The sequence below is a fragment of the Salvelinus namaycush genome, chromosome 22 (genome assembly GCF_016432855.1).
Source record: "Salvelinus namaycush isolate Seneca chromosome 22, SaNama_1.0, whole genome shotgun sequence".
Lineage (NCBI taxonomy): Eukaryota > Metazoa > Chordata > Actinopteri > Salmoniformes > Salmonidae > Salvelinus > Salvelinus namaycush.
The window spans coordinates 21322223-21337667 of record NC_052328.1 but is presented as its reverse complement, the minus strand read 5'-3'; positions in this window follow the sequence as shown (position 1 = coordinate 21337667).

The following is a 15445-nucleotide window of genomic DNA, read 5'->3' as shown; positions in this document are numbered from 1 at the left end:
ACACTTTGCACAAAGGCGGAGGTAGCGGTCCTGCTGCTGGGTTGTTGCCCTCCTACGGCCTCCTCCACGTCTCCTGATGTACTGGCCTGTCTCCTGGTAGCGCCTCCATGCTCTGGACACTACGCTGACAGACACAGCAAACCTTCTTGCCACAGCTCGCATTGATGTGCCATCCTGGATGAGCTGCACTACCTGAGCCACTTGTGTGGGTTGTAGACTCCGTCTCATGTTACCACTAGAGTGAGAGCACCGCCAGCATTCAAAAGTGACCAAAACATCAGCCAGGAAGCATAGGAACTGAGAAGTGGTCTGTGGTCACCACCTGCAGAATCACTCCTTTATTGGGGGTGTCTTGCTAATTGCCTATAATTTCCACCTTTTGTCTATTCCATTTGCACAACAGCATGTGCAATTTATTGTCAATCAGTGTTGCTTCCTAAGTGGACAGTTTGATTTCACAGAAGTGTGATTGACTTGGAGTTACATTGTGTTGTTTAAGTGTTCCCTTTATTTTTTTGAGCAGTGTATATATATTGGAAAGACACCAAGAGACAACAAAAATCATTTTTAGGGGCGACAGGTAGCATAGTGGTTAGAGCGTTGGGCCAGTAACCGAAAGGTTGCTGGATTGAATCCCTGAGCTGACAAGGTAAAATTCTGTTGTTCTGCTCCTGAGCAAGGTAGTTAACCCACTGTTCACCGGGCAGAAAAGTCGTGGATGTTGATTAAGGCAGCCACCCGCACCTCTCTGATTCAGAGGGGTTGGGTTTATTGCAGAAGACACATTTCAGTTGAAGGCATTCAGTTGTAAAACTGTCTCGGTCTTTACCTTTTACAACAAAAAATACTAAACTCAGCAAAAAAAGAAACGTGCTTTTTTCAGGACCCTGTCTTTTAAAGATAATTCGTAAAAATCCAAATAACTTCACAGATCTTCATTGTAGAGGGTTTGAACACTGGTTCCCATGCTTGTTTATTGAACCATAAACAATTAATGAACATGCACCTGTGGAACGATCATTAAGACACTAACAGCTTACAGCTGGTAGGCAATTAAGATCACAGTTATGAAAACTTAGGACACGAAAGAGGCCTTTCTACTGACTCTGAAAAACACCAAAAGAAAGATGCCTTGCTCATCTGCGTGAACGTGCCTAAGGCATGCTGCAAGGAGGCATGAGGACTGCAGATGTGGCCAGGGCAATACATTGCAATGTCCGTACTGTGAGACGCCTAAGACAGCGCTACAGGGAGACAGGACGGACAGCTGATCGTCCTCGCAGTGGCGGACCACGTGTAACAACACCTGCACAGGATCGGTACATCCGAACATCACACCTGCGGGACAGGTACAGGATGGAAACAACTGCCCGAGTTACACCAGGAACGCACAATCCCTCCATCAGTGCTCAGACTGTCCGCAATAGGCTGAGAGAGGCTGGACTGAGGGATGGTAGGCCTGTTGTAAGGTAGGTCCTCATCAGACATCACCGGCAACAACGTCGCCTATGGGCACAAACCCACCGTCGCTGGACCAGACAGGACTGGCAAAAAGTGCTCTTCACTGATGAGTCGTGGTTATGTCTCACCAGTGGTGATGGTCGGATTCGCGTTTATCGTCGAAGGAATGAGCGTTACACCGAGGCCTGTACTCTGGAGCGGGATTGATTTGGAGGTGGAGGGTCCGTCATGGTCTGGGGCAGTGTGTCACAGCATCATCGGACTGAGCTTGTTGTCATTGCAGGCAATCTCAACCCTGTGCGTTACAGGGAAGACATCCTCCTCCCTCATGTGGTACCCTTCCTGCAGGCTCATCCTGACATGACCTTCCAGCATTTGATTTTTTTGCTGAATTTATTTACACTATTTAGTAGTAGTGGGGCTAGCACTTCCCTCGTTACAGCTTTCATCAACTTCAAGCAAGCTTTAATGCAGTTCACAACCAGAGCATTTTGCCTTTAGACTTCCGTCTTCAGTACAGTGAGTCCACATCTGTCATCTTATTTTAACACTTTTTGGATCATCTCAAAGAAACCGAGTGACTTGCTCTTCACAAATAACATCACATCTATGTAAACCTTTGACAATGTGCATGATTTAACAGTTGTTAAATAGAGATTCATACTTTTCCGGGAACTGTAATCTGAAAATAACAAAACTTTCACATCTGTCACATCAATAGAATGGGAACATTCCCACTGAGAAAATTCAATTGGTGGCCGTCAATGCTGCAAATCTAAGGATTTGATGCCTCAGCAAGCTGGCTGAATGAAGCTTATTGTAAGTAGACAACTGAGTGTTAGAAAATGTCATATAAAATATCACAGTCAGATGATTAGATCAATGTAGGCCGTCTTCAAACATGAAAATTAAACAATCAGAAGAAACATGTCTTTGTCACTGCAGTTGAAAGAAGTGGACCAAAGTGCAGCGTGGTGAGCGTACATTTTCCTTTTTATTTAAAATGTTGCCAACAAAACAACAAATGAAAGCAACAACCGTGAAGCTTACAGGGCTATAGTGCCACAAACAAAGTTAACTACCCACACTGAAAGGAGGGACAAAGGGCTACCTAAGTATGATTCCCAATCAGAGACAACGATAGACAGCTGTCCCTGATTGAGAACCATACCCGGCCAAAACACAGAAATAAAGAAACATAGAAAACAAAACATAAAAAGGCTCTCTAAGGTCAGGGCGTGACAGTCTTGGCCTTTTTTTGTTTTAAATCCTCGGTCAAATGTATAATATCAAGAACAGACTAATTCATTGATAAACATCTCGTCAATATGATTTAAATGTAGATTATGCTTAATGGAATATGTATTTCAGATTGTATAAAAAATTTGACATGGTTTACAATTAATTACAGTGGCTGTAGTTACAGTTTGGCTGTAGTTTAATTTTATTTAAAACTTCTTATGGCTGCAATCCCGCTAACGGGATGATATGACAACAGCCAGTGAAAGTGCAGGGCGCCAAATAAAAAAAAACAGAAATCTCATAATTAAACTTCCTCAGACATACATGTGTTTTATACCATTTTAAAGGTAATCTTGTTGTTAATCCCACCAAAGTGTCCGATTTCAAATATGCTTTTCAGCAAAAGCACTACAAACGATTATGTTAGGTCACACCAAACCACAATAAGCACAGACATTTTTCCAGCGAAAGATAGCAGTCACAAAAAGCAGAAATATAGCTAAAATGAATCACTAACCTTTGATGATCTTCATCAGATGACACTCATAGGACTTCATGTTACACAATACATGCATGTTTTGTTTGATAAAGTTCATATTTATATAAAAGAATCTGAGTTTACATTGGCGCGTTACATTCACTAGTTCCAAAAACATCCAGTGATAGTGCATAGCCACATCGTTTCAACAGAAAAACTCATCATAAATGGAGATGATAATACAAGTTATACACATGGAATTATAGATATACCTCTCCTTAATGCAACCGCTGTGTCAGATTTCAAAAAACCTTTACAGAAAAAGCAAACCATGCAATAATCTGAGACGGAGCTCAGAACAATAGTAAAATTAGCCGCCATGTTGGAGTCAACAGAAACCAGAAAATACATGATAAATGTTTCCTTACCTTTGATGAACTTCATCAGAATGCAGTCCTAGGAATCCCAGGTCCACAATAAATGCTTGATTTGTTCGATAATGTCCGTTATTTATGTCCAATTAGCTACTTTGGTTAGCGCGTTTGGTAAACAATTCCAAAGTCACAAAGCGCGTCCACAATAACGTGACGAAATGTCCAAAAGTTCCGTAACAGTCAGTAGAAACATGTCAAACGATGTATTGAATCAATCTTTAGAATGTTGTTAACATACATCTTGAATAACGTTCCAACCGGAGAATTACATTGACTTCAGTTGAGCGATGGAACGGAGCTGCCTCTCACGTGAACGCGCGTGTTCAATGCGTGGTCACCTCATGGCAGTGGTGAATCATTCCTGTCTCCTTCGGCCCCCCTTCACATTAGAGTCATCAGACAAAGTTCTATTGACTGTTGACATCTAGTGGAAGCCGTAGGAAGTGAAAACTCATCCATATCTCGCTATAATTTCAATGGGATCTTGGTTGAAAATCTACCAGCCTCAGAAAAAATCCAAACAGGAAGTGGAACTTCTCAGGTTTTTGCCTGCCATATGAGTTCTGTTATACTCACAGACATAATTCAAACAGTTTTAGGAACTTCAGAGTGTTTTCTATCCAATACTACTAATAATATGCATATATTAGCAACTATGACTGAGGAGCAGGCCGTTTACTCTGGGCACCTCTGTGCACCTTTCATCCAAGCTACTCAATACTGCCCCTGCAGACATAAGAAGTTAAAATGTATTTGGGTACATCATCTCATTCTGAATTAAAGTATACTGAACAAAAATATAAACACAACATGCAATAATTTCAAAGATTTTACTGAGTTACAGTAAATCAATCAATTGAAATAAATCCATTAGGCCCTAATCTATGGATTTCACATGAATGGGCAGCCCACCCACTGGGGAGCCAGGCCCAGCCAATAATTATTATTTTTTCTTCCCGACAAAAGGGCTTTATTACAGAGAAATACTCCTCAGTTTCATCAGCTGTCCAGGTGGCTGGTCTCAGACGATCCCGCATGCGAAGAAGCCAGATGTGGACATCCTGGGCTGGTGTGATATGGCTCATCATTTTGCTCACAGTGTAATTTTCCTGAGTAACACCATGGACCATTTTGAATTTAGACACCAAATTATCATGGAATCCTCAAATTTATGACACACTAAAAGGGTGTGATTAGCTAATACATTTCTTTAATATAGACCCCTCCCCGATTACAGTTTGCCACTGGAGGGAATGTTCAAGGTCTGTGTATATCTTTGTAATTAGTGATTCTCATGGCGGTACCACCAATGACATAATACTAAGGCACACATACAGTATTAAATAACAAAAAAAGTATTTTAATAGTATTCTTTGTTTTTGTGGATCTATACAATATATTTACTGCTTTTGTTTACTTTCTAGCATTCAAAGTAATAGATAGATATCTCTAAATCCCCACAACATGTCACTACAACTCTACTCAGCACTACTGCAACAAGACAAATGGCTTGCCATTAGGACTTTATAGGTTTTGCCATATGAAGGACTTGCGTTAAATTTTATTAATCATAAACAGTTCAATATAAACCAAAACATGTACAGCAAATTCTCCAGTGTTAAAAAATAATACAAAAATAACACTGAGAGTGTTGAATCAACACTGAAAGTGTGGAGTTTGTGGACCCATATACTCACAGGAAACAGTGCTAAATTAACACACTGCTTAGTGTAAAGCCTTGTTAAAATATATGTTATAGTATAATATGTTATATATCTTTGTGTAAAATAAGATTAATTAATCAATGTACATGCACAAACATAGATATTGAAACAGACAATAAAAAAAAATCTACATGCAATAGTGTATGCTGGGAAATATGATAATGATGGGTGGTTTTGGTTCAAAGTGATGTATAAGAGTTTCAGGTCCCTGTATTCGGGTAAAACTAGGCCCTCAAAATAAGGCCTTATGAAATACATATGGTATTATGTTAAATAGATATATTAAACATATTCGCTTAGGATCTGACTTGCTGAAGTCCATTGGACTTGGATGAATGCAACAACCATGTCTCTGTCACTTACAAATACAGTCATGGGTGGTAACTCTACACTCTACTCGAAAGGCAAGGCTCTCTGGGAAACATGTGAATAAGGCTTTACACTAAGCAGTGTGTTAATTTAATACTGTTCCAGTGTGTATATGGGTCCACAGATTCCACACTTTCAGTGTTGATTCAACATTCTCGGTGTTATATATATATATATTTTTGTATTTTTAACACTGGAGAATTTGCTGTGTGTATGATGTGTAACTGTCATTATAAAGTGCTTTTTAATGGTTGCAAAGCAAACATTAAACATGCCTCCACAATTCAATAATGATCCAAATGCCATTTAAATACACTTCAAATGCCATAATCCAAAACGTTCAATGATTCTGTTTCGATTTATGGTAAAATGTCAATGCAGTTCAATCAGGTATTGAAAATAGGCCTACGGTACATTGAGTAAATGTTTATAGAATTACAAGGTGGAAGGCTCCAGTACTAGTCTGTCCATGGCAGACTGACATTTAGATTTCTTTGTACAAGTTTGATGTTAATGATTTGGCTTTCTAGAGGGGGACCTTCATATCGTCTGAGCAGTGTGAGTGCAATATCCGGCCTTGGGATGAAAGCACATTGATTGCCCTCCTCTGAAGGTTTTTATGAGGTCCTGCTTTCATCAAGACCAGGCCATTATTGAGCTGTACTCAATAACTTAAACTTCATTGATGATGGTATTATGGTCCATGCATGGTCTGAGAACTGATCTAAAAGCCAACCTTTATAAATGCAATTTACTATCGTAAAAGACATCAAAACATACATTATTCTAAATGATTTAATAATCTGGCAGAAAAACTAAGGGGATAATGGCCACCACTTACTAAATGAAAAATCGGGAAACTCTTGAAGAATCAGGGAACTCAGGGAACTCTTGAAGAATCAGGGAACTCAGGGAACTCTTGAAGAATCAGGGAACTCAGGAACTATTGAAGACAATGAGAACCTTATACCAAGTCTCTACGGTCTTACAGTTTTTGCCCATTTGAGCGTACCAGGACATAGTTTTTTTTCTCTGAATTGAATCTTCTCTTTTTAAAAAGGACATTATACTTACGTAATGAATCTTAAATCAACTGTTTTGTAGATTTATACAATATGTTACCTCAATAAACAATAATGCATAAAGTAGCCTACTTCGCAGAGTAACAAGGGATGTCAGGGAATAGGCATTATATTGTTACGTAATAGCTAAACAATGAGCTTGCTAACTGCATACTATTGAATCAGGAAACTTGCAGTCCCTAGACATTTTATTTTGTGCATTCATAAAAATGGACTTTGTAATTTGGAAGCCCCTTAGTTTCACATTAGGCAGTATTAGCGCCTCTGCTTTCACATTAGAAAGTATTGAAGTAGGAAGTGAAGTTAGTCTGTCTTTATGACAGTCTAAGTGTCCATTTGGATCTATTGTTCTAATGTGGTTTCCGATTGGGTTAAATGCTGAAATGAGTTTGAGTGATTTCGTTAAAGCTTGAACCTTGCTGCCATAATACAGACAGAAAGAGGCATGGAGATTGCGTTTCTACAATGTCTACATATTTCTTGATTGAAAATGCTTTGAGAGGCAATGACGGAAATACAATCTATGCTCATTTCATTTATTGCATGATCTGTTAATGACGGCAATTGCACTTAATGTAAACTGGCCACATCACAGACACACTCTCTAGAATAAGACCCTACAATTCCTATTTACATACCAACAATATTTAATCAGCAACAACTGATACGGGTAAAATGTTGTTACTATTTTCACTGCTGTTCAAAAACCTAAAAGTTTCTAAACTGAGGGAATGTATGGTGGGGGCCTTGACTGGCTAGTGACATTTAGCCTACAAAACTGCATATTTAGCATATTTGTCTGTGAGAAATACATTGACCTCTGCTCTTTTCACTTCATTTGCTGTCAAAATATAAATATTGAACACCAAGGCCTCACCTTTGCTCTCCAAATTGGCATTGGAATATGTGATGTGGATGGCAGGGTTGATTTCATATGTCAGTCGTGTTCACATTAGCATCAAGACTCTTGAGTAAACACAAACCCAAGTCAAGAGGTTCAATTTAGACCTCAATTTCATACTTTATACACAAAGCCATACTGTAACTCATGGACACTCCCTATTTAGGATAACTCACCTAGAATTATAATACACAGCGGACAATAACTCAAGGCAGAGGTTGATCCTACAACTGATTTAAGATCACTATCCCCTTCCCAAATACTAATTGTAAATGATAGAAGGTTAGGAAAGCAAAACAGACTCTAGATCAGCACTTTGGAACCTCGACATACAATATAGTACACCCAGAAGCCACAGGCATCTCATCCAATTTGTAGCCTAGCCCCATTCCTGCTGCCTGTTCAATTCTCTTTGTTTTTTTCTCTCTGCTAAGACCCACAATCTCTTTAGATCTCAAGAGGCTTAATCAGGGTCTGTGTTAGACTACTTCACAGCAGCCTTTGGCCACAACGGATATTATCCATCTTTCTCTCCAACAAAGCTGTCAATCCACCCAACGGGAAATGAAACTTGCCGAGAAGCTTTTGTCTGGAACACCCTGGCAGCAAAAAAACATGAATTCCTAATTTAATACTAGCACAGGTGATCTCTGATTATCTACAGTAGTAGTGTAGTAGCTACACCACACAGCAATATCAGGCACAGTTTCAGTCACAAATTCCTCTCTTGTGCAATGGAACCAGCAAAGGGAATGCTTGCTTTGATTTGCCTTCATTTGCATAAACCCTCCCAACTATTCTTTTAATAAGTGATCCACACCCAGGGAGTTGACAGTGCATGACAGATTTGCATATTCCAGACAACATAACCTTTGATTCCAACCTATCAACCAGACCTTTTTATCATTAATTTCATTTGGATTCTTTTTATTTTCTGAAAAGAAGATGGATATCAGATACAAAGACTGTTGTGAAAATGACAGCTGTTAAAATGACAAAGACCTACAATGCCTAATACCTGCAACTGTGTGGCTTTACAGTGCCCCCTGATGGTATTACTGTGACTTCTTTATGTCTTAATTGTCAGATTGTTTTCTCTTGCTCTGAAACCTTGAGGGTAGAAATTCAGGGACTGGTTGCCATGTTCGCAGAATGTAAGAAATATATTAATGAACTAGACATCTTTCATGGGAACATTGCAAGAACATTTCTGTGTATCAGTTGTCAAGAAGTCGCCTGACGGTCCCAAAGAAACGTTCTCAACAACCCAAAAAATGTCATGCATGTTCATTTGTACAGCAATTATTATTCAACATATCTTCAGCTGGGATTTAACTTCACAACCTCTTGGTTCACGTCATTTAGATATTCCTGCTACGCCACCATGTCTGTGTCCATTATCAGTTAATTTTACTACTCTCTCACATAATTCAACAATTTAAGGGCTTTCTGTATAGTTGTCTAATGTTTGTGGGGCACATTAAGTTTTTCTTGAGTGTACTTTATTAAAAAAAAATGTATTTTACTCTGCATCAGTGGGAAGGGCTCGTATGCATCTGTAACGGCCGTCGTTGCATGAAGGAGGATCGGACCAAAGCGCAGCGTGGTAAGTGTTCATGATATTTATTCAATCAACAAACACTCGAACAAAATAAACAAAGTGAGAAACGAAACCGAAACAGTCCTGTCAGGTGCAGAACACTAAACAGAAAACAAGTATCCACAAAACACAGGAAAATACTACCTAAGTATGGTTCCCAATCAGAGACAACGATAGACAGCTGTTCCTGATTGAGAACCATACCCAGACAAAACAAAATACCAAAACATAGAAAAATGAACATAGAATGCCCACCCAAATCACACCCTGACCAAACCAAAATAGAGACATAAAAAGCTCTCTAAGGTCAGGGCGTGACAGTACCCCCCCAAAGGTGAGGACTCCGGCCGCAAAACCTGAACCTATAGGGGAGGGTCTGGGTGGGCATTTCTCCGCGGAGGCGGCTCTGGTGCGGGACGTAGCCCCCGCTCCACCTCTGGCTTGGCCCACTTAGGTGGCGCCTCTAGTGCGAGGACCCTCGCCGCCGACCCCGGACTGAGGACCCTCGTAGCGGGCCCGGACTGGGAACCCTCGTTGCGGGCCCCGGACTGGGCACCCTCGTTGGAGGCTCCGGACTGGAGGGCGTCGCTGGAGGCTCCGGACTGGAGGGGGACTCTTGAGGCTCCGGACTGGAGGGCGTCGCTGGAGGGAGAAGACGCAGACACAGCCTGGTGCGTGGGGCTGCCACAGGGCCCACCAGGCTGGGGAGACCTACAGGAGGCCTGGTGCGTAGAGGAGGCACAGGTCGAACCGGGCTGTGGGGGAGCACTGGAGATCTGGTGCTTACCACTTGCTCCTCTCCACTTGGCTCAATGCCCACTTTAGCCCAGCACGGGCGGAGCGCAGGCATAGGACGAACTGAACAGTCCCATCGCACTGGAGACACAGTGCGCAGAGCCGGCGCAGGATACCCTGGGCCGAAACGGCGCACCGGAGACCAAGCGCGCTGAGCTGCCACAATCCGCCCTGGCTGGATGCCCACTCTCGCATGGCACTTGCAGAGGGCTGGCATATAGCGCACTGGGCTATGAGCGCGCCCTGGAGACACCGTGCGCTTTACCGCATAACACGGTGCCTGACCAGTACCACGCTGCTTCCGGTAAGCACGAGGAGTTGGCTCAGGTCTATAGCCTGACTCCGCCAATATCCCTGTGTGCCCCCCCCAAAAAATTTGGAGGCTGCCTCTCGTGCCTGCTTCGGTCACTTGCCTCATATCGCCGCCTATCAGCTTTAGCTGCCTCCAGTTCCTTTTTCGGGCGGCGATATTCCCCAGCCTGTCTCCAGGGTCCCTTTCCGTCCAGTATCTCCTCCCATGTCCAGGAGTCCAAAACCCTCTGCTCCTCCATACCACGCTGCTTGGTCCGTTTGTGGTGGGTAGTTCTGTAACGGCTGTTGAAGGAGGAGGACCAAGGTGCAGCGTGGTGAGCGTTCATTTAATTTTTATTTTAGAAATGACGCCGACAAAACAATAAACAATACAAAACAATAAACAATACAAAACAAACCGTGAAGCTCAAAGGCTATGTGCCCTAAACAAAGTCAACTTCCCACAAAGAAGATGGGGGAAAAAGCTACCTAAGTATGGTTCCCAATCAGAGACAACGATAGACAGCTCTCCCTGATTGAGAACCATACCCGGCCAAAACATAGAAATAGAAAATCATAGAAACACAACAATTAGAATGCCCACCCCAACTCACGCCCTGACCAAAACAAAATAGAGATATACAAAGGATCTCTAAGGTCAGGGCGTGACAGCATCGTTGGGAAGGGCACGTAAACAAGCATTTCAAGGTAAGTCTACACCCGTTGTTTCTACACCTGCATTGCTTACTGTTTGGGGTTTTAGGCTGGGTTTCTGTACAGCACTTTGTGACATCAGCTGAAGTAAGAAGGGCTTTATAAATACATTTGATTGAATTTGATTGATTTGACGAAGAAAATATGATTTGATTTAACAGAGCTGACATTCACCCTATTGCTCACACTTAACTTTACTGGCCCAATAAGCACATGCCCTAGAAATATTCCCTATTGGGACAGTGGTTAGGGTGTTCGTTATTGGTGCTGGTGGCCAGAATCCGAGAGCCGCTAGAGGACTCTCTCGACTCTCACATTCTTAGCAATATACAGTTGAAGTCGGAGTTTACATACACTTATGTTGGAGTCATTAAAACTCATTTTTCAACCACACCACCAATTTCGTGTTAACTATAGTTTTGGCAAGTCGGTTAGGACATCTCCTTTGTGCATGACACAAGTAATTTTTCCAACAATTCTTTACAGACAGAATATTTCACTTATAATTCACTGTATCACAATTCCAGTGGGTCAGAAGTTTACATACACTAAGTTGACTGTGCCTTTAAACAGCTTGGAAAATTCCAGAAAATTATGTCATGGTTTTAGAAGCTTCTGATAGGTTAATTGACATAATTTGAGTAAATTGGAGGTGTACCTGTGTATGTATTTCAAGGTCTACCTTCAAACTCAGTGTCTCTTTGTTTGACATCATGGGAAAATCAAAAGAAATCAGCCAAGACCTCAGAAAAAAATGTAGACCTCCACAAGTCTAGTTCATCCTTGGGAGCAATTTCTAAATGCCTGAAGGTAAAACATTCATCTGTACAAACAATAGTTCGCAAGTATAAACATCATGGGACCACGCAGCTGTCATACCGCTCAGGAAGGAGACGGGATATGTCTCCTAGAGATGAACATACTTTGGTGCAAAAAGTGCAAATCAATCACAGAACAACAGCAAAGGACCTTGTGAAGATGCTGGAGGAAACAGGTACAAAAGTATCTATATCCACAGTAAAACATGTCCTATATCGACATAACCTGAAAGGCTGCTCAGCAAGGAAGAATCCACTGCTCCAAAACCGCCATAAAAAAGCCAGACTACGGTTTGCAACTGAACATGGGGACAAAGATCGTACTTTTTGGAGAAATGTCCTCTGGTCTGACAAAACAAAAATAGAACTGTTTGGCCATAATGACCATCATTATGTTTGGAGGAAAAAGGGGGAGGCTTGCAAGCCAAAGAACACCATCCCAACCGTGAAGCACGGGGGTGGCAGCATCATGTTGTGGGGGTGCTTCGCTGCAAGAGGGACTGGTGCACTTCACAAAATAGATGGCATCATGAGGCAGTAAAATTATGTGGATATATTGAAGCAACATCTCAAGACATCAGTCAGGAAGTTTAAGCTTGGTCGCAAATGGGTCTTCCAAATGGACAATGACCCCAAGCATACTTCCAAAGTTGTGGCAAAATGGCTTAAGGACAACAAAGTCAAGGTATTGGAGTGGCCATCACAAAGCCCTGACCTCAATCCTATAGAAAATTTGTGGGCAGAACTGAAAAAGCGTGTGCAAGCAAGGAGGCCTACAAACCTGACTCAGTTACACCAGCTCTGTCAGGAGGAATGGGCCAAAATTCACCCAACTTATTGTGGGAAGCTTGTGGAAGGCTACCTGAAACGTTTGACCCAAGTTAAACAATTTAAAGGCAATGCTACCAAATACGAATTGAGTGTATGTAAACTTCTGACCCACTGGGAATGTGATGAAAGAAATAAAAGCTGAACTAAATCATTCTCTCTAGTATTATTCTGACATTTCACATTCTTAAAATAAAGTGGTGATCCTAACTAACCTAAGACAGGGAATTTTTACTCTGATTAAATGTCAGGAATTGTGATAAACTGAGTTTCATTAAATGTATTTTGCTAAGGTGTATGTAAACTTCAGACCTCAACTGTATGTTAATGTCATTATTTGGCAACAGTTACAGAACACCTATCTTATCTAATTGAAATGAGTTTATCTTTGAAAGATGGGAATCAGTAGAATTCGAGATAGCTGAGCATCTCTCTCTCGTCTTTTTGAAATCCACACCACAGTATACCATGTAAAACAAATGTGTCTCAGATAAGGAATCACATTAGCTCTCATCATTGTATTTCTATGTGTAAAATGGCCCAGGTGGTAGTGTTGCTTCTGATAGAAACATACCCAGAACATGGTTGCCATATTCTCAGAATATCTGAAATGTGTATATTTACAATAGCCTGTATGTCCTTTCTCACATTTACCATTTAAGCAATGATGATACCAGCGATACCAAAACAATACACAACACAGAGTTCAATCTCCAAGTTTTAATGTGAAAAATAGACAAATTGCAACAGAATGACTTGGGACCAGTGTTGAGGGTAATATATTACTTACAGTAACGGAGTAATATAAAGAGTTACTGTCTTCAAATACTGTAATATTATTAAAGTTACTTTTTTAAGTAATCCTTTATATTAATATCAGAAGCATATCTCTACCAGCGTGTCATTTATATTTATAAACTGGGTGGTTCGAGTCCTGAATGCTGATCGGCTGACAGCCGTGGTATATCATACCGTATAGCACTGGTATGACAAAACATTTACTTTTACTGCTCTAATTATGTTGGTAACCAGTTTATAATAGCAATAAGGCACCTCGGGGATTTGTGGTATATGGCCAATATACTACGGCTAAGGGCTGTGTCCAGGCACTCCGTGATGTGTCGTGCGTAAGAACAGCCCTTAGCTGTGGTATACTGACCATATACCACACCCACTCGTGCATTTTTGCTTAAATATACAGTACCAGTCAAAAGTTTGGACACACCTACTCATTCAACGGTTTTTCTTTATTTTTTACTATTTTCTACATTGTAGAATAATAGTGAAGACATCAACACTATGAAATAACACATATGGAATCAAATAGTAACCAAACAAATGTAAAACAAATCAAAATATATTTAATATTTGAGATTCTTAAAAGTAGCCACCATTTGCCTTGATGACAGCTTGCACACTCTTGGCATTCAACCATGTTCACCTGGAATGCTTTTCCAACAGTCTTGAAGGAGTTCCCACATTTACTGAGCACTTGTTGGCTGCTTTTCCTTCACTCTGCGGTCGAACTCAACTCAAACCATCTCAGTTGGGTTGAGGTTGGGTGATTGTGGAGGCCAGGTCATCTGATGCAGCACTTAATCACTCTCATTATTGGTCAAATAGCCCTTACACAGCCTGGAGGTGTGTTAGGTCATTGTCATGTTGAAAAAAAATTGATAGTCCTACTAAGTGCAAACCAGATGGGATGGCGTAGTTGCAAAGAAAAAGCTATATCTCAGACTGGCCAATAAAAATAAAAGATTAAGATGGGCAAAAGAACACAGACACTGGACAGAGGAATTCTGCCTAGAAAGCCAGCATCCCGGAGTCGCCTGTTCACTGTTGACGTTGAGACTGGTGTTTTGCGGGTACTATTTAATGAAGCTGCCAGTTGAGGACTTGTGAGGCGTCTGTATCTCAAACTAGACTCTCTAATGTACTTGTCCCCTTGCTCAGTTGTACACTGGGGCCTCCCACTCCTCTTTCTATTCTGGTTAGAGCCAGTTTGCTCTGTTCTGTGAAGGGAGTAGTACACAGCATTGTACGAGATCTTCAGTTTCTTGGCAATTTCTCGCATGGAATAGCCTTCATTTCGCAGAACAATAATAAAATGACGAGTTTCAGAAGAAAGCTTTTCGTTTCTAGCCATTTTGAGCCTGTAATCGAACCCACAAATGCTGATGCTCCAGATACTCAACTAGTCTAAAGAAGGCCAGTTTTATTGCTTCTTTATTGGTCTAACGATACCTAAATCTGCCACAGTGGGCCAGTATTAGGCCCTGTCCAGAAGAAACCCGAACCCTCCTCTCTAGGCACTTGTGTAGATCTGAAACAACTTGATAGGTGGAAGCAATAGGGTGAATGCACTTTGAAGTAAATTTCAGCTATGTTAAAAGTACACTCAAAAAAATATTTTATTGATCATAGTGATTCAGGAGTATCATCCAACATTAGACAACTATACAGAAAGCCCTTCAATTGCTGAAATAAGCAAATACAATCAATGATGTGAGAATAGTCAGATTAACTGATAACTGACACAGACATGGTGGCGTATCAGGACGATCGGAGTACCGTGAACCAAGAGATTGTGTGTTCAAATCCCAGGTGAGGACATGTTGAATAATAATTACAGTATAAAGTACATTTGTAAAGTATTCAGACTCCTTGAATTTCTCATTTTGTTACGCTACAGCCTTATTCTAAAA